Here is a 19,260-nt window from a genome sequence, read left to right as displayed (position 1 = left end):
GGAGCCAGGCGCTAGCCTTGCTATTTCTGCCTCTATTTCTCCCTCTGCCGCAGCCCCTGCAGCAGCTGCGTCCCCTCCTTGGCTCTGCTGACACTGGGGCCGGTGGCCCCGTGCCTGCGGAGCCTCGGCTCTTGCGGTGCCCACGGCTCTGCACCGGTCACCCCCACGTGCACACACACGCAGCTTGGCACACAGACTTGTGGGCCAGCCTGGGCAACATCAGCTCCTGCAGTGGAGTTACCTTCCGTTAAAGCTCTTGTTATATTTCAGAGTCCCCGAGTTATTTTCAGGCCTTTCCTAGAAAGCGAAAACCTCTCTCCCCTTCTCCCCGAGTCTTCCTAGTGTCTCCCTACAAGGAAACAAGACGTAATGCTGCATTAAATTGGACTGGAGATCTACAACATAGGCTCCAGGTGTAAGAGAAGCAAGAAATGACTCTCATGCTCCAGTGTAGTTTCAGAGCTGCTGCATTCCTGAGAGGAGGAGGGAATTTGATTAATATTTCAGCTGAGAAAGTTTGATATATCTGTCAGCAAAAGGCATATGTGATTGGTTGTGAATGATGTCCACAGTAAGGAGCACTGAGATTTTAGTGATTCTAGTGTTGTTATCTTCAGTATTTCAAGAAAGTTTTAATTTTGCAGTACTGATTTCCTATCACATCCCTCTGAAAGAGTGCGTGGCAGCAGATGAAGTGACTGTGCATAAGAATATTTGTGGAAAGGGTCTTCCCTGCATTGCTGGGTTGGTTGGCAGAGATACTAAATTTTAAGCTGAAACAAAATCAGATCCCATCCCTTTAACAAAATTCTTTCAGCCTCCAATAACAGCGTGAGTCGCTCTCTCATACTTCAAGCCCTTGAACTGGAACAAAGCACTCTCTCTTGATCTACTTTCTCCCACTCCTTCTTGCCAGCCTCTGCTTTTTTTAGTGTGCTGAGGCATTAACCCCATGCAGATTTGCTGCTTTACATGTCCCAGCAGTGAAGAGAAATGAAATGCACGCTAACAGAGAAATAAGATCCAGTTCAAGCAAAAGTCTGCAAGAGGATTGGGCTTTTTTGTATTCAAAGAGAGAGACGGACACCCCCACCCCCCTTATAATAACTTAGTATGGGTAAGACCACATTAATGGATCAGTAAGTGCTGGAAGTCCCCAGAATACGCTAAGCCTTTACACTGAGATGGAAAATAGCTGTTTGTGTTTAATGTCAAGCAGTTGGACATGCCTGCTGCAGAATACAGGCTTTGTTCCCTCTGATGCCAGACTGGCTAGTTCGAACTCTGAAATATTTTACCATAGAATATTTTTAGTTATGTAACCATACTAATGAGAACTAAACTAAAATAATTCTTTTCAAGGCCATTCTGGTATTCAGACAGAAGCACAAAATGAAGTCATATCATTTCAAAGCCATGTTATGGTTCAAAACAGTTATTGGAAAAGTGCTCCCAGAGCATTTTTCTTGTCTCTGAGGCTGTAGGGAACACCAACTCCAGCTGTGGAGCCATTAGCACCATGCCACGAGCTGTGCACGAGAGCTATAAGGAGCTTGTTCAGGTTCTTTACCTGAGCAAACCAGTAAAGGCAGAGCAACGGCCAGATCTTCCCCTGCTCGGGTGGCTGCTACGACCAGGGTTGGGATGCCTTGCTGCAGGGACTTGCCGTGATCTCAGCTTCCTCTCACATCAAGGACCATGTATTGAGAAGGGTCAGTGATCATTTCTCTGCCGATTATTCATGGAAGCTTCCCAGCTCCATACATAAATTCCTTCCCATTGCTTTGGCTTTTCAATCCCATGTGCAATTTTCTTTCTTTCTGGGTTTTGCTCAAAACTGAGTAGTTAACATGCTTTAGCACCTAATCAATGTACATCTTCTACAGCCAATTCCCTCTCCTGATTAGCTCACCTTACCCAACGTACAGCTCATCACCCTTTCCAAAACAACTTAGTCACCTTCCATGAGGCAATCACTTTTTTTTTCTTGTTTTAAGTCTCAAGAGGTCCCTTCCATCCTCTATTTTACTTCTGACAGCAAACCATATGAGAAATAGAAGACGCCAATATTTTTCAGAGGACCCCACATTTCTTTCACACCTGGAAACAGGCCATTAGCTCAGTTCCTCTCCCATAAATATATATTCATGTACCTGTAAGTGAATACGTGCTAATTTCTCAAGTCTTGGGCACATACATCTGTGTGATAGAAGGCACGACACGGTAGCACTAAGCTCAATACCCAGTTCAGGTACGCACACATCTCCAGCGCCTGCAGCTGCGGGGTGCCGAGGGTTGGCATGAGGCATGTGGTTAGTTTCAAGAAAACAACAGTTCAATGGCAAAATACATGTCCTTTTGCTTCATGTTTTAAAACACAAAGTTTATACATCGACAGATATGTATTCTGCAGTACAAGAAGTGCATATGCATGACACCTTCTTTGGAACATTAAAATGAAAAAAGAAACAGGAAGCTCAATAAACTCCAGTTAAAGTGAAAGAAGGTTAAATGGGAAGGAAGAACACCAGTTTGTCAAGTTTGTGTGCATTTCCCTGATGAATTTAAAAGTCAGTTTGACTCCTGTGAACTCATCCATCAGCAGTGAAACAAACAGCTGGGTAGCCCACTTGCCCAGCAAAGAATTCCTTGAGCCAATTATTCCAAAAGTCAGCAGTTTTTCATTTTTCATATTCAAATAATAAAAAGGCATGCAAACTAACTGTTTGAATTAATTATTCAGATCTACTGACTTGCAAAGTCAATATATATTATACAGCAGCAATTTCTGACATAGAAACAACAGTGCAATTCTCTGTTGTTGATATTGGCTCTGGTTGAAAACTACCAAGTACAAAACAGTCATGAGCATTTGTTTGAATACATGCTATAAATTTCCTTCACTGCCGTGGGTGACACCCTATACTCGCTCTCAGCGAGTACTGGTATTAGCACATTTCTATTTGGAAAAGTATGCAGAGCAGAAACTTTGTTCGGTGGCTCTGTTTATGCAAACGCTGTGCCAGTTTGCCTTGTCATCTCGAAAGCCCCTTCCTGCCCCCGGCCGCCAGCAGGCAGCCGCGACGCCACCGAGGGGACACAGCCCTTCCCGAGGCAAGTGCCCGGTGCCTGCATTGCCCACCCCAGCGCGTACCCACATCTGCTTCTGGACAAGCAGCTCCCTAGAGGCATCAGGCTCTTTCAGTTAATTTATAATTTCATTTTAACAAAGCATAATATTTCTCAGTCTTCACAATGTGCCTTTTTTTTTTTTTTCTATTTCTTTGAGGTCTCCCTTGCAAACCCCCCAGCAGAGCTCACCAGGAGAAAGCCATACCGAGGAAAGCAGATGAGAGATGCAGCAGCACCATGTCTTGCAGTCACCTTTCCCGACTTTGCCGTGTGCTATCCAACAAGGTGCAGCAACTCACATCACCGACCATTTTCTTTCTGCCTGGACCAAAGACCTCCCTGGCTCCTCCTCGCCTAACCTAGCAGTTTTCCACTGATGCCTAGTTCAACCAGTTTAACCTTCTCTCGCCTTTCCCCTCGACGCCCATACACCATAACGGGGGCGTTGCCACCCCGCACAGCAGCCCCAGGGGTACATGGGCACCCTCGCTGAGGCCCACGTCCCGCCTGAGCCAGAGCCACAGGTACGTGTGGGAGTGTTATGAGGCTTGGATCCCCTGGATTTAGTTTAAGCCACTAAAATAAATTTGGCTGGCGTTGCAGCCAGCCAGGCGGCCGCCAGCCCTGACCCCCCCCAAGCTCTGCTGGTGCTGTCCCAGCACCCAGTGGGATGTCTCACGCCTCTGCACTGCTGCAAGCACCTCGCCTGTGTGTTCAGTTGTGCATTTCAAACTCTCAGAAGCACGTGGCAAAAATAAGGTGAACAAACTCCTGTATATGTCCTTTCCCCAAGGATTTGCGGCTTAATTGCTTACAAGCATTTGCTTATCCAGTGAGCGAAGTAATTAACTACCAAGCGAATCATGTCAGGCAATGCATGGTCAATTACCCACCAGTTTAGAAGAAAAGTAGTTATGTACCGAAGTAAGCTAATTAAAATTCTTGCTGTTTTGCTTCTCAGATACTTAGATCACAGTTAAACAGCATCATTAGCTAATTAAAATCAGAACCAAATGAAATCAAAGTCTGACATGTCTTAAATACATACTGCTTCTTTGGTAAAATTATATGAGTAGCCCAACAAAACGTTGCTTTGGAAATTATTTACATTTCTCTAAAGTGAAAGTATATCACACAGTAAGGGTTTTCTGGCACAGACACGTTTCATAACTTCAATATTATGAGCACTCACGGGAAATCTGTAGGGGCTGGCTGTTGCAGCTCAGGGTAGCTGACAGATTTACCTTGTGTGCTTCTAGTTATGTATTTCACAGCGAAGACAAGGAACTATGAAGCATTCAAAATCTATAGCACTCAGCAATGACATTTTACACATTCCAGTAGGTTCTCAGCAGCCACTTTCCCCGTGAAACCTGACCGTACAAACCCAGCGCTGCGAAATGCTGAGCGGGTCTCCCCTGCAGCATGTGCAGCGCCTCACCTCCAGAACATGAATAGCGGCTTTGTTTTCATCAGGTTTTAAGCAAGAAGCAAGGAGAAGTTGACAGCAGGCTGTTAATGCATGCCTTGCCAAAAGGTCATATTCAGTGTGATAGCGCAAGTTTTGCAGACACTTGTCGTCTTTAGCGTCGCCCACAGAAAAAATCCTAAATTTAAATGCTAAGTAGTACTTACAAGGAAGTTATAAATTCAGACTCCCACTCTGACACAGTTTAAGGCTGGCTAATGCTCAGTTTCCTATGATTTCAAGCTAAAACTTTGCCTGATTTCTCCTGCTCGTATATCACTTCTCTCCTTAAGTGCATGAGAGTGGCTTTGCTGCACAGAAAACAAGCGATTCTCCACAACAGCTATCATGCAACAAATATTTGCAGCATGAAAACTGTCTCTGCTTTCACATGCTTATCAGATTACTATAAATCATTAGGAAGTTCATTGATCGCTAACAGCAGGGTGCACACGGGAACCAGGGAGCTTGCTGTGCTGTGGGACCCGCGGTCCCCTGCAGGGCAGGGGCACGGAGCGGCCGGGGGCTCGCTGCGAGGCTCCTGGCAAGGCCCGAGGTGCTGCGCAGGGTTTTGCACCGGGGCTTTAGCACATTTGGCGGGGTAGATACGGGTTGGTGACTCCAGGCACTACCGAAGTGCAGTAATAAGTCACTGTCCTCATGACCGCATGGTGAACTCTGCAGAGATGATTTAATCGGGTTCAGCTATCTGCGCAGCCTCCTTTCTCCTGCTCCGCGAGGTTTGCTCTCCTTCTTGGAGGGCTGTTTTTTTCACTTGTTCAGGCAAAGCCAACAAGTTTGAGGAGTTGCTGCAGAGATGCTGCGAGATATTTGCAGAAGTGGAAATGCAGCGAGAGCCCCTGGACACGGGGCTCCAGCTCTGGTCACCCTGCGTGCTCGGTGCAGAGCTGCCTCACTCCGGTGGTTTCTGAGCCTGGTGCCGCTGGACTGCTTCCAATAATGAGCTCAACTCTTTGTACGAATGACCTGCGCCTTATTAGTAAGCAGCGCCGTGTCGCTAGGGGATGCATGCTGCATAAGATGTCACCTCGGAGCAGTGCCTTGAAGTGGCAGAGGCCCCGTGTGCACGGGGTATGGCTACTCCTCTCCTGATGCCTAAAGGCACATAAGGATTTTTAAAGTCTATTTCTAAAGGAAAAAAAACGCCTGTGCTTACAAACAGTCCGTTCAGCAGGAGCACAGAGAGCACAGTGTTTAGTGCTGGTATCAGAATTTTCTCAGAGTTCTTTGGGTATTTCCTCTCCAGCCGGCACAAACCAGTTGGCTAACGCGAACACATGCTAAAAATCAGACTGGGCTGGGAAATTCCAAGCAAAGTGCTTTCACACACTTGCCATAATCTTACACATCCCCTTGGCAAACAGACAGACATTTTTCAGCACATCTTTCACATATCTATTTACTTTAATTAGTGACTATATGTATTCCTGGCCGTATCTGAAAGCAGGAATTAAAACGTAATCCCTCAATAAAGAGAAGTCAGTTACTCTGAGACTCGCAGGTTCTCCACCTCTTGCACCACTCTGCATGTGGGTTTATCTGCTCCTGCACCGCACACGGAGCCTGCTGTTGGGGCAGACGCGGTGCAGAGCTGAGCCCGAGCAGGGTTTGCTCCAGCCCAAGAGCTGGATCCAGCAGCGATTTGTTGCAGTTTGCCCTTACTCCACTTGGCTGCTTTTCCCAGCGCTACACGGCATGCACTGCCCTCCACTGTAATCTCTAATGTAAATGTGCAGATTTGCAATAGGTATAAAATGACTGTCTGCTTTCAAAGCCCTCAAGAACTATTTGTTTTTCAGGAAAAAGTAAATACTTGAAAGCTGATACTGCTAAATTCTACGCTACCGGGCTGCTTCAGAAGTCTAATCATTTATTTGTTTCATTTTAGCAGCCACTAAAATAAAATCTAGCCACTAAAACTTTGAAATGACCTTAACCAATCTTCTTGAAATCTTGTAATCCCTTAATCTGATGAAGCATTTTGGCCTCTGAACATTGGATGGATCGGTGCATTAACTGCATTTGCGATAATTACTCCTCAAACTCTCAGAAAGCAAAAAATCTGAAAATGGCATTTTTAGTCTAAACTTTTTTTGTGTGTAGTAAAAAAAAAAACCAAACTAACCTACCTTTATTTCTGAGGTAACAACTGGTTTTCCTGGATTTTCTTTTCAGCTTGTTCTGCACTAGGCATTACTGCCTGCTGTGCCACTTCCCACATCGCTTGAAATGCAAAAATAACAAGGACATTGTTTTAAATTCTTCATTAAAAATTACTTTAAAAAATGTTGCACATATTCATGACTTATCTCTTTTCACCGATGGCAGGGAGCCAACATTTTTATTTCCTGGTAAACACTACAGCCCATTACTGGCTTTTAAATCATCCTTTCTTAATAGAGAGCTTGATTTTGTGAACAGCTGGTAAGACATCAATAGCAGGACGTCTTTTCAAGGCTTTTGTAGATTTTTTTAATCAACTGACCAACGACTTTGATACCTGTACCAGAAGCAATACAATCCATTTATAAAAGCCACTAGCCAAACTGCATTAAGAAAACAATTCAGTAACATTGTCTTTGGCAAGTTAACTTTACCAGCAGCCTGAGAAACAGAAGCCCACAACCAGGAAATGGGTTTACTTTGTTTTCACCTTTTAAAAGGTCCCAGTGCCTACATCCCCGGGGAGAGAAGGCCCTGCCCCAGCACAGCGGCGCTGCCTGGCCCCGTGGGGCAGCCGCGACCCCCCAGCCGTCTGGGGAGCGCCGAGCTGAGCTGCGGAGGGCAATGCTGATTACCCCCATCACCCCTTTGTTTTGTTCCTCCAGCATTCTCCCATCGCAAGCGAAAAGTGAATCTGCACATATTTGAGAAAAAAATCATTTCTGTAAGTTCTGCTCAGCCAGAACGGACATGGCCAGGCGTGGGAGTGTAATGCACCTTCTGCTCACAGGGTGGTTTGCCAGCAGGCCTAAGTGGCTCTTCCATGGCAGCAGGGCTATTGTGCAAGCCGCTCAGCCACCTGTGTAAGACCCCTTGCGGATTCTGCAAAGAAATGATTATTGCCTCACCTCAAATACAGTGAGTTTTATTCCAGGCTCTGTGATGGATTTGCAGAGCAACTTCAGGCAAGGCACTCCACTGCACTGTGCTGCTGCAGCTCCCATCACAAACACGATCCCTACATTTATTAGTCACTTTGCCACCTCCTAAGGAAAAACAAAACAAAACAAAAAAACGACAAACATTATAAAATTCAGGCATTACCAGTTCTAAACCCCAGTGAATAACAGTTTCCGTGGCAGTTCCCCTGCAGCACTGCCGTATGAAGGTCCTGACTCAACAACTCAACTTCTCCCTTGTTTTGCTTCTCGTTATCTCGCCAGTCAACAATAATCCCCTGGAAGCTACAATTTCCATTCTAAATTGAGAGGGCGAGCTGGGGCTCACTAGACCATTTCTGTCAGCAAGCTGTAACACTAAGAAAGAGGCTTGTAATCTGTGTCTCCACAATTCATCTACGGTAATTAGAGAAATGCACCAAGTGAAAATAAGCAAGGTCACTTGGCCGAGCCATACACGGTACAAACAACATACAGCAAATAGTTTGACACAGTTCCAATTCCTGCAGTTGTACTGATCCTGCTCCTAGCCACAGAACAAGCTCTTACCCGTAGTTTTAATTATTTCTTATTTATAATATTTTACAACATTTATAACAGCTATAGACTGGACCTTGGAGGAAATACTTTTCATTTGCTATCGTCATGTTTGCGATGCCTAGACATGTTTTGAGACCACAGCCATGCTCACAAATTAATTTGCTGCTCCTGCAACTGTAAAGCTTCCTCTTGGGGAATAACGAGAGTGAACTAAAGAAAGACGATCTGATTGATTACAGCTGCATTTTTATTACACTGCTTGGAGAACTAAATATACAGCTCCAGCAAAATGAAGGTGCACAAAGCCCCAAACTGCCAGATAAAATCTCACAAAGGGGCCTTTATGTTATTTTCACATTATGCTCATGTTTGGCATACCTGTTTTCTGTTAAAAACGTATTTTTTTTTATTCCCATCTGATCCAACACACACCACATCTGGCAACAACCTGCTTGACCATGCCTGGTCATTCTCAGAGCAATTTTTCCCAGAAGCAGGAACGCTTTTTTCACAGCTACCAAATGAAGCCGGCAAGTTTCTGTGGTCATGGAAGCAGCTTGCCTACGGATTGGGGATCTTGTAATATTGCACCAAAGCGTATCTCTGCCTGAACAGTGGAGAAATTGAGTTCTTTCAGATTCCCTTTGTGATAGCCTGAATTTTCCTTGACTAAGCTGAACAAAATTATTCAACGAACATTTTAAAATTTCATAGCCAGCCAAGAAGTGAATCTTCAGTCTGCTATTTGACGTCGAGGTACGTAACTAAGTTATCCAGCCAGGAAACACAAGGACTGCTGCGTGGCCTGGGTAATGCACACCCAGGCCTGGGGATTTTGGGAGGCTGTTTCCGTACGACGTGGGCTGCAGCTAACCCAGCACACCCAGGCAGGTGCGAGGGGCGGCCCGTCAGCAGCTGTGATGCAGAAGCACTTTCTATTCTCATTCCTAAAGCTTTCAGCACGTACAGTAGGACTAGTATCAGTCCTACTCAGCGTGTTGGATTTCCCTTGATTTTCACTTGTCTATTATCCTGAGGAGCAAAAGTCCTGAGGAAAAAAACTGCTGTGAATTCAGTCCTCCTGGGACTCCTCTCTGGTCCTTGCTGGCTCCTCCTAGGGGAGGATGCCTCGGTTTCTAGCTGGGAAGCCTGTCTCAGCCGCGTAGGGCCTGCCATCCTCTCCTGGGAAAGCCATCAGACAAAGCCCTCTGCTCTTCCTTCGTCATCCTTCAGGGACCCCCTGGAGAAGCCCTGCTGACAGCAGCCCACTGCCCACCCCCCAGCCCAGCCTCAAAGCCTCGGGGCAGCTGGAGCCCTCACATTTAGGGATGTACAGTACGGGAACGGCACTCACATGCTGAGGGCACACAGCCAAGGGCATTTAGGACATGAAAAAAGTGGACCTTGATCTGCTGGAAGAAATGAGTGGTGCAGATGGCTTTTCCAGATTTCCTGCCAGGGGGGAAAAAAAAAAGGAGATAAAATTTTAATATAGCAGTATCCATAACTTTTATTGCTATGTCGAAATCAAAAGCACTTTAATGATAACACATACAGATAAAGGGTTTCTAGTGTAGACACTGCTTAAGGAACATAAGAGCTTAGAAAATTTTTTCAGCGAAGACTGACTCAATCGTGTTTTGCAGGTGAATCTCAGATTATAAAATGAAAATGTAAGCCTTATAATAAAACCTCTCTACACATGGCAGTTATTACATTTCAGGTTTTCCTTGTCATTTAGTGCCAAGAAGGACAAGAAATCTTGTTGCTGGTCTCTGAAAATCCAAAGTCCCCAAATTCATTATTGGAGTCAACAATTCTCCTTTGAGCGCCGTACACCATTGTTCATTTCTCCAGTCCCCACCTGGAGTTAGTTAAAGAAAGTCAAACTTTTTAGGAAATACCTCTTTAAATCAAAGAAACGGTTAAAGATGGTATTTAATTTTATTGCAAGCAGTCTCCTCTATTTGCTAAATTGAAAAGTATTTTCACCTGATACTTTGGAAATGAAATCATGACCTTTAATAACTCCATTTAGTCTAAATGAATAAATACAGCTAGAAATGAATTGAAAGAGTCTTTCCAAGTGCTAACCAGAGTATATCCCATATATCTTGTAGTCATTAATAGCTGATGAATTCAGCTAATAATGTCAGAGGACATCGTCAAGGTTGATGGACCCCAAACTTGCCCTTGTTTTGACAGTACTTCTATGTAGAGGGCTCTCACAGGGAAAGCAATTACCCAAAAGAGATTGGTTAATAGTGGACTTCTTCAAGGCAATTTGGATGCATGGGCAATGGTAGATGGATATAATGGGATTTTTTTTTTCTTTTAAGAGCACAAATTATGACTCACCCTAATTTTCAGTTCTGGTTATTTGCCAGTATTCAGTGTCAACCAGTATTAGTACAGGCCTTTATGACTCCCCACAGGGCCATGAACAATAGAATGAAGAAAACTCCTCCAAAGTTTTGTCATAAGTTGATGTTTGGTCTTCACTTCGTTAATCTTCTATTACCTAGGTCTTTCTGGACTCCTTTCCAAGGACTGTGGACAAGTTTCCCTTCCCACAAATACAATCCTAAATAAAAAGGAAGTTCACAAAATTAAAAAAACATTGCATATTGATAGTGTCTTTTTTTTTTTTTTAAACTTACAGCAGAGTAATTCTGCTTATCTTTCTGAAAGACCTAGGGATTCCTGAAAGAAGTGCGTTTTACAAGTGGTTTTACAAATGAACAATGCATATTTGTGTGAAAGCAGCAGGCACAAAGGAACAGGTATTGCTGCAGAGGGAGAGTAAAGCAGGAAAGAAGACAGATTTAGCCAGAGCCAAGCACAAACATGTTGTGAGTTTGCAGGACGAGTTACTGCCACGGTGCGGTGATTTCTGCCACCTTCTGCAGCGCTGCAGCTGCAAGCGGGCACCAGCGTTCATCAGTACAGCCAGACATCCAGCATCAATGCTGATTTTCCACTGATCGCATTGTTTCATTTGCAAAGCCACCGCAGCTACATGGGCTTGGCACTCGGATCTCCCGATGGCGCCAGGCACGGCGAGAAGCAGCAGAGGCAGGAGCCGTGTGAGCAGCCGCGCACACGTGTGTGCACAGCGGGGCAGAGCAGGAGGCGGCTGCAAGACACCTGCACCGGTCGGGACGATCGCCTTCGGCTTGCCCTCGGTGTTCACTACATTAATTATTGTCTGAGACAGCCTCAGTGTATTCACAGGGATTAAAATGTTATCCCTGTAATTTACTGTTGGCGTACGCATGCGGTGTGGCTGAAGTTCACGACGGCACTGGCAGTCTTTTTTTTTCATGCATGGCTTGAAGCCATTTATATTGCCCATGTCTTTCTTCCTTGGACCAGTGTTTTAATGCATCGTCACCGGGGTTATTTCTTTAAATGTTTAATACTATGCAAAAATAAATAAATGGCAGGCACTAGGGAAATCATTAATCAAGCATAATGAAGACCATGCAACTACACAGGTGGAGCTCAGATGACAACCTTCAGAGGACATGCTGACATCTTGGATAAGATGAAATGCAAAATCTGGATGTTAGTAACAACTCACCTGAGTATATAGCTCAAACCCTGTCTGCTAATCTGTCTTTCTATATTTAGCAGAGTGACCTGACTTCAACCAAATATTCACATCCCATTAAATCTAGTAGGATTTAAGTATGTCCTCCCTAAGTGCTTCACTGACTGCAGGCAGCTTATTCACATTTCTGAATGCAACTAGATACAAATTACATTATTAAATCAGGGGCTGTGATTGGAACATGGATTTTAAAAATAATTTGTATTAATCTAGAGAACCTTTACATCGAGAAAAAAAATATATTTGCTTTGTAGCATTTTTAATATAAAGCCACTCCACAGGACTTTTCAGGGAAGTAAGAACTGGGGCTATAACTCACTTAGAATTGGTATGGAAAAACAAAATATATCGGACATGCGTATATGTTTTCTGTTTTATTCTCTACAAAATGTCTCACTTTGCTTGGAACAATCTCCACATTCATCTTCCCAATGAGACAAAAAAAAAACACGGTAAGGCAGGAGGAAAAAATGTACTTGTAGGCTTACTGAAGAAGACCTGGGATGGGAATAAGCAACTGGAGGGAAAGGCATGTCTGAGCAGAGGGGGCCCTGCCGTGTCGGGACTGGGGCACCGGTCGTGCACAGAAGGTCAGCACGCCCTGGTCCCCGCCGTGCCCTGCTCCTCCGAGTCCCCGGGGTGGGATGGAGTGAGGAGAAAGGGCCCCGCCACCCCGCCGTGCTGCTGCCAGCACCGTGTGGAGCTGCCTCCGGCTGGCTGAGGCCTTCCAGAGGACCACAGGCGGCCAGCGGCAGGGCCTGCTGCCTCCTCGCTGCTGGCAGTGCCGGGAAGGGAAGCGCACACAAGGGAAATATTGCAGTACCTCGCTTTCGCTTCAGTCACAAACATCTATTATTTTGCTCCGATGTGGTGAGAAGAAATAAGTCTCTAAGAAGAGTAATTTCTCTCCTGTCTCTCTCCTATTTGCAGGTGCAAAACCGAGGTGTAACGGCTACAGCACGGCCGCCAGGCGGGGGGCTCGCGGGGGCCGTGCCCTGCCCCGTGCTGCAGCCTCCCCAGTGCCCTGGTACTAACGCCACGCCGGGCCTCCTCTGCACGCATCGGTACCCCAACGGGAACCAACGACAAAAATGCTGTGGGCATGATTTCCAGCAGCAAACGGCTCTTTGCTGATGAGGGCAAACCCCTGCAGGCCCACTTGGGCGCAGGTTGCTGCAGGCCAGGCAGCCCCCTCTGAACTGCCGCTCCCACCTCCCCTCTGGGCGCTCGTCCTGTACCTGTTGGAGCAAACACCACACCGGGGAAATCACCAGCACCTCCGGGGGATTACCCGTGGCTCCTTCCGGAGACGATAATTCCTGCTTGCCTTCGCATCAAAGTCAACAAAGGCGAACGAGCACAAGCATTCACGGTCATCCTGCCGCATAGCAGCCAGAATTCAAAAACTTAAAGGGATAACTCGGCGTATTCAAATCCCATAGCCAAAAAGGGCATGTCCTGGCTCCGAGCCCTCCTTCCTTTGGGCGGTGAAACCTCACTCCTGTCCCCATCACACAGCCCCTGCCGGAGCGAGCAGCGGATCACGCAGAGACCTTTCTCTGGGCTGGTTTCCGTTGCTCGGCCTGCTGCCTGCCCCCATCTCTTCTGTCACCAGCAGCCAGCAACGCTCTGCCCTGCTGCCACAGGCTCGTCACCCCCCTTCTGCCTTTGCCTGGTCCACCTCCTGTCTTTTTCCGCCTCCCCCTCAATCCAGGAGCTTCAGTCTTTCCCATTTTCTCTCCTTCTGAAGACAAAGCAAACTTGGTTGCTCTAATGTTAACAAAACATCTCAAAACCCCACAAAGAGCATCATCGCCACAAGAGTGCTATTAACAGAGATTTAAATTCTGTGGCACCTGCTGAACTGTGAGCGTGCTACAAAGTGAACTTTTATAAATCAGTAGCCATTAAATACAATTCTTTGAACAGGTAACAGTTAAAAATCATTATATAACATGCACTCTCATCATTTAAATCAGAGAGGCCAGATTCCCATCCTGGTGGAACTAGTATCCCTTATTATAGTGGGGGAATTACTTTAGACTTACATGAATGGAACTGAGATTAAAACCTCGCCTCTGGTTTTCAAGCCTTAATGAAGTTCGATTGTACAGAGTACTTGAAAGATTTTTTTGGTCTGTAGTGTGTACAATCAGGAACATTGGTCATTTAAAAGATAAAAAAGCTAAACACAAAAACTGAACATATGTAGATGCTTAGGCCAGTGGGAATAAAATTCACCAATTAAAATACTAATAAATGCAGAATATCCCCTTCCTTAATTAATTGGTTAAACAAACAGTGAGACTAGGTGAAATACTTCTATGATTATTTAACACAGAGAAAAATCAAGAAGGTTGACTGAATAACAATTCCTTAATTAACACACAATGAAGAACATTTGAGTTTTAATTAATCCTTATTGGCACTGCAGTAACTTCCACAGAGAATCTATTCCGACTCATTTCATAGGCAGGCGTTTCAAGTTTAGGTAATTTTAACATTTGGTGTCCAATATAAATCTACTTATTAAAACTGATAAAAATACATGGGATTAAAATCAGATACAAAGGGCAAGTACACTTGGGGAGTTATTTCTCTACACTGAGCGTTGCCGCTGTTGACAGAACATGGCACGCTTTACTTCCTTGCCCTGCTGTCGTGCTGCGAAGTCTCACCCGCCTACCTTTAAATCCTCAAGCAGGATCTGATTTTCTATCACAACTATTTGGGGGGTTAAATCCTTTCTTGTGAGCGGCCAGGAGCAGACAAACCCAACGAGGCTGAGCGGGAGGTGCCCAGGCAGCCCCGGGGGGGTGAGGTCGGCCACCCACGCTCTGGGAGTGCTGCAAGCAGGAGGAGAGGGGCGCATGCTGCATCCACACCTGGGCCCGTGGCTTTTGTCCTAGAAGGGAGCTCAGTGCTGGCAACCTCTCTGCTCCTGCAAACAATACCAGGACTGCAGCTGCAGCAGCCGTCTCCTCCAGATGGCTGCCACTTGGAGCAGCTCCTGCAAGGAAGTCGTATAAAACTTTATACACATAACTAATAGGTTTCCGCAGGAGTTTATTTAAAAGTCACATAAATTTAATAGAGTTCACTATTTTATCAAAGACATATAATTTTCTATTGCATTCCTCCGAATTTCCCAGAACACCTACGGCTTTGTGGCTGTCATCTGCCAACCTTTTTGACTCGTGAGCTGCTCTGCAGGGGACCACAAAGGGTAGCTAAAGATAGCAAACTATTTCCAGCAGTCCTAAATTCACAAACGGGGCCATGCCTTCACTAGAAAAAAAACATAATGACTGATCTAAAAACAGGGTTTTCCACTGAACTCTGTAAGACCTGTTCCATTTGCTTGTCATCTAAAATCTATCAAATGTCCCATCACTAGGGAGCAAACCTCCTATCAAATAAGCAAAAAATGAATACTTTTATTTCCATTTTTTGTTGACGTGGGCACAGGTAGTGCGATGGAACAACTATTTAGACATGCTTAATGACAACACTCAGTTTTACAGACAGGACTGGAAAACAAATATTTTAAAAGACCTCTCTAATAAGATGAAATAATTCAATAAACAAATGCTTTTTAATGAAAAATACCCGCATCTTTTTTGACAGTTGTATGTTACAAAGATAACAAACCAGTGCTCTGATCTGGAGACAGGCTCATGGGGTGCTGGACAAGGCTGTGAGTGCCTGGAGATTTCTTTATTCTCCTTAAGACATAGCAAGGTGTTTTCTCCCTCCTGACATGTTGAGAATTTTTCTGTTTTTCTTGGCTCTGATCTTATGTTATTACCATATATTCACTTAGGGCTAAGCCATGCTCAAACAATTCATTAATGTGCTAACTTCGTAATAATGTGCCATGCTAAATTCATAAACAAAAGTCGGATGGTCAACAGAAGAGGAGAGAAAGGCTTCAGAAAAAATGCAGAGGACGGATTTTCCTCAAACTGAAACATGCTTGGAAGAGAGCCCATTCAGCAATGGTGAGATCAGAAATGAAAATCTCTGATTTATTTAGGTCTACATGATGCATCCCACTTACCCTATTTCAAAACCTTTATGGAGAGAAGCAGCGGAGTTTATCCAGGGGTCTGGCCCCATCTCCGTGAGCAGAACCATTCCCCGAGCTGGCGGGCAGCCCAGCTGCACGCCCTGCCTCTGCACAGCATTTGCAGAGGGGAGCAGAGCCGCCTGTGCTGACATCTGTGCGTGGTTATGATATTCCTGCGAGTTTAGTGAAGTCGGGTCATTCACAGGAGCTCAGCACGAGGTGGAAGGGGAAGACTAAACTCTCGCAGCCATTTTTCCAGGGGCAAGGCAAAATCTAGGAGGCAGCTTCAACCTGACCTCTTGGTTCACATCTACAGTTACATGGGAGCAAGTCAGGGGAAGTGTGAGGATGCAGCAAGATAGGTCTTCTCCAGCTCACTCCAAAGTCCCTGAGACTTGCCAAGCTGCGCTTCTCAAACAAAGCTGTTAGTGCCCTCTCTACATGCAGGCAATATCACCGTTTATAGCAAGCCCGTAGCAATGTGCTTGTCTTTGCAGCCATCTGGAAAGGCACCTTGTGCCCACGGCAAGGGATGTGTGAGCAGAGCACGAGCACAAAGCAGATAAACGAAGCAGCAGCAGTCAACAAGAAGTCAGCGATGAAGTCCCTGGGCAAAACCTTCTCTCTTGATTCAGGGCCCTCTCCCCTCACTGTTGGGATAAATGGCTTCAGTTCCAGGGAAATTAATCACTGCGTCCATTCTGGTCAGGAGAATCATCCCCTGCAACCCCTTTCAGACCAAGCCCAACATTCAGCCTTGCAGAACTGCTTGCAGCTGTGGTTGGCAATGGCAAGAGGTGGCCTTAAAGCCGAATCGAACCAAGAACCAGGTCAAACTGCCCAGTGGGTTTCGCATTGCCTCTGAAAAATTGGCCGTGAAAGTTCAGTCTTCCCTTGGCAGCCTCACAGAGAGCCTGAGGCCAGGCACGTTAAGCAGAAGCAGTGGAACCAGGTGGATTTCGGTCCACTTGTCCCACACAAGGCCTCATATTTGCACAGCTGTGCATCTCTGTAGAATGTGAGCGCTTTCTGAGGGGTTCAGCACTTTCACCTCACCCTTTTTTTCAGGAAACCCAATGCCCAAATGGGAAAGCTGAAAATATATCCACAGTGGGGAACGGAAATGTATGAATCAAATCACCCTTCAGAAAAAAAGGGGCTTTTGTACAAGAAAACCCACAGCAGATTTTTTTTTCTTTTTTCCAGGGGCTTGTTTGCATTACAAATGAAAAAGCCTGTCTCATAATCAAATGTGAACCAGAAGAACATGGCATCCTAGAAGGCGTGCTTGTCTAGACAGCCCATCAGCAGCCTAACCACATAACGGGCCCAAAAGCAGCTGCAAAGCTGTCAAAACAGATCCTTGTGTAGCCTGTCACTGAGCCATACCCAAAGCGAAGCCTCTGCACTCGGTGATTATTGTACAAGGATGGGGAACAGAAGTAATACAATGAATGAGAAAACTGCGCTCTGCCACAGCCTGTTTGGACAGTTTCTTCAAAAATGTAATCACAGCATTGACTGAGCTCATGAATTTCAAATGCCTGTCGATTATGGTTGGCAGCAGGACCACAGAAGCCTTCCCAAAAAAGCTTGAACTTAGTTATTATGCTTTATTAAGAGCCCTGCAATACTAAAGTGAGAGCTGTGTGAAAGTGTTTGCAAGCAGCAAAACGCTTGACATTCATCCTTGACTATAATTTCATAAAGAGTAAGCATGAGGATATTTACTGGCTTTTCTGGGAACATAAATGTTTTAGGACGGAAGGCTTGAAAAGCTGCTGCGTGCTAAAAGCATGCTGTGCATCTACCACTGCGCAAACACAATTTGGGTCTCTCTAGTTTGCATACACACCTGCAGTGGGGAATGCTGGACCTGCTCCCTGGTCTGTGCGCTAGTTAATGACACGAGAAGGATGAGTTTTAAAAGCATATGCAACTTAAATGATTCTTTAAGAGTGCTCTCACAGCCATGCTAGTCACCATCCAGCTTTTCTTGCTTATACATATGCAAAATATACACGGAGTGATTTATTCCACACCCTTCCCTACTTCTCATCCTACCAAGTTCTGTGAAGGTTTTTGCTGAGTGAAAGCAGGAGCCTTTGCTGGATTACTGGGTCTGTAATACCCTCCTCAATGCAATTTTTTCAGTTTGGCCTGGACAAAAGGTACATCTTGTTGAGGTGGGAGCATTTTTTTCGCTCCCTTGCTGCCTTAATTCTGCTGAATGGCTTCCTTTCAATGCTTTGTATCTCCTATCTGCCATTTCTGACTCCAACAGCAGACCATTTGCCTGCAGAGGCTTTCTGCCCTCACCTGTCCGGCTGTCACCATCCCACAGATTCTCCTGGTTCATCTCCGTGACCTTCTGACTGTGGAGCCACCTCCTGACATCCAACCCCTCCCAAAGCTTTCATTTCCACCACCGCTTTTGGAAAGCCCGTCCATGCTGGTCGCCTGCTCCTCTCCAGCAGCGATCCCAAGCCCCAGGCCACAGCCTGCTTCGAAATACAGGCTTAAGTTGTGTCTGTCAGCCTTTGGTAGGCCAAACCCAGCCCCACGCCTCATTCTTCACTCATTCTGCACAATGATCTCTTGATTGCAACTTTCTTTCAGTATGAAGCTCTCTGTAAGAGCTTAATTTGGGCAGAGCTGCTCTAACAGTTGAAAACAGAACTCGGAGAACATTTAGCAATACCTGTGTTACCGTCTTGTCTAAATCAGGCTCTTGTAAAATGCCTTTGTGCATCCCATAAATGTGCAATAGGGGAAGTACGAGGTCTGGAACGCACAGGCTGGGGGCCCTGAAAAGGGGGAGAAAGAAAATCACAAAACTTCCTCTAAGATAACCTTCTCAAATATTAGCAGGCAAGGTGGCTCTCAGCAAAGAGATCCCAGTGAATCTGTCATACGCCTGCGGGGGTTTTGGAGCCCTGACTGCAGACTAAACGACTTTCAGTTCCCTACAAGCACAGAATAAAAGCGAACAGCGAGGACTGACGGGTACGCATGTGGACTGGAAAGCAGCCTGCCACGAGCCGCCCCAGCCGTTGCTCTCCGTGCAGCCCCTCACCGTTCCCCTCCGGTCTGCCCTGAAGGAACCTGGGGGGACGGGTGGCTCTCAGGCCCGTGGACAACCACCAGGAGCTGCCCACGAACGGCGGCTGCCTGGCAGAAGGCTTTTGTGCGGGTTGGTCACCCAGCCACTGGAAAGGCATTTCCACATCAGCAGCACCTGGAGGTTGGTAGGCTGCAACACGGAGCAACCCTTTTCAGCAACCACACCCTCCTG

At 45.8% G+C, this 19,260-nt stretch overlaps 1 long non-coding RNA gene across 4 annotated transcripts in view; it reads right to left on the bottom strand.

The window, feature by feature from the left end:
- LOC310881387 overlaps nucleotides 1-19,260 on the bottom strand; it is a 63,244-nt gene that overhangs the window by 4,945 nt on the left and 39,039 nt on the right. The window contains exons 3-7 of one of the 4 annotated variants that reach the window (XR_014572336.1): nucleotides 10,642-10,867; nucleotides 9,638-9,735; nucleotides 7,693-7,830; nucleotides 6,751-6,844; nucleotides 487-5,749 (exon numbers count right to left, since the gene is read on the bottom strand). This is a non-coding gene — a long non-coding RNA (uncharacterized lncRNA). Of the gene's footprint in view, nucleotides 1-486; nucleotides 5,750-6,750; nucleotides 6,845-7,692; nucleotides 7,831-9,637; nucleotides 9,736-9,775; nucleotides 10,148-10,641; nucleotides 10,868-19,260 lie in introns of those variants that run through there. The other 3 variants (XR_014572337.1, XR_014572335.1, XR_014572338.1) reach the window with 3 other exon arrangements.

Source organism: Anser anser (genome assembly GCF_964211835.1).
Source record: "Anser anser genome assembly, chromosome: 14".
Classification (NCBI taxonomy): domain Eukaryota; kingdom Metazoa; phylum Chordata; class Aves; order Anseriformes; family Anatidae; genus Anser; species Anser anser.
The sequence above is the reverse complement of the archived record's forward strand: the minus strand, read 5'-3'. Positions and strand labels throughout refer to the sequence as shown.